The following is a 1294-nucleotide window of genomic DNA, read 5'->3' on the forward strand; positions in this document are numbered from 1 at the left end:
GTCTTTGCCTCCAACATGCAGGAAAACACGGGATTGCCAGGGTTTGCACATGGACGCCACTGGAAAGAGGCTGTGTTCTTTGCACCAGTCCTTGGTTTTGTTTCTGGCTCAGAAGTCATTTTGAGTTCCTGTTTAAAAGTAGAAAAATTAAGAGGTTCCATAAGAGCACTGGTAGTTAAATAGCATATTTAAATCTAGCTTTATAGATGGTTCACTTTTAAAAACTGAGCTGGCACAGCAAGGAAGTAAATCCTGTTGAGCTCAATGAAACAACAACTTCTTCTTCTTCATGAAATTTGTATACCACACTATACCCGTAGATCTCTGGGAGGTTCACAACATAAAATTACAATATAAAAAGCACACGATACATAATAAAAACATAAACAAAGACAACTCAATAATCTCCCCTTCCACAACACATTTAAAAGGGCATTGGTTGTCAATTAGCCATACTATTTTTTTTATTATGAGTGGAAGTATTTAGGACCAACTGAGGTGCGTGATGCTTGCATGATTTTCTTCCTTAAATGCAAGTGACTTGGAAAAACCTTTACCCCTCATTGAAAGGAGCTCTGCTACAGATTTAAGGGACCCAGTGTGACTTTTGTAGCCCCAGTGAAGTCCCTCTGAGCTATATCCTTGCTGTCACAAACTGATTGGCTTGGCTCGGAACTACTCATACCTACCGTAAGAGTTCAGTATCCTGTATTTTTGTCTCATATCTTGGAAAGAAATGTACTATTTAAAAAACCCAACAACTTCAATTTCTAAAAAAAGAGAAATTTCTCTAAAAAGAGAAAAGCGGCCTTAAAAAGGCCGTTCTTTGTTGTACTGTAGGCAGCTAGGCCAGGCGAGGAAGTCATCTGCCCACCACTCTCCCGCTACTGCCGCTGGGCTTTGAGGGCCAGGCTTCGCCGAGCGGCCCCAAGAGCGACAGCCTTGCCGGAGAGGCACCCCGCTCCTTACCGGCCGAAGGCGAGAGCTCGGGCCTCCCGACTGCGGAGGATGCTGATGCAGCGCCGGGCTGTGGCGTCCTTTTGGCTGGCCGCATCACCATGGCAACTGCCTCAGCATCTCCACACATCACACCCTCCCCCGCCGCGTCGGCGCACCCTTTGTTGACCTAGCGTCCGGGTCTCCGCCAGCGCTGGCCCCGCCCCGCAGCGCCCGCGGCTCCTTGGGGCCTGTAGTCCCCGCGCGCCTCTCTCTGCCGCTGCGCCTGGCAGAGGCGAACTACCGCTCCCAGGATTCGTCCGGGCCCCGCGGGAATGCGCAGGCGCAGCGCTCGCCT

This window comes from Zootoca vivipara, chromosome 14, assembly GCF_963506605.1.
Source record: "Zootoca vivipara chromosome 14, rZooViv1.1, whole genome shotgun sequence".
Classification (NCBI taxonomy): domain Eukaryota; kingdom Metazoa; phylum Chordata; class Lepidosauria; order Squamata; family Lacertidae; genus Zootoca; species Zootoca vivipara.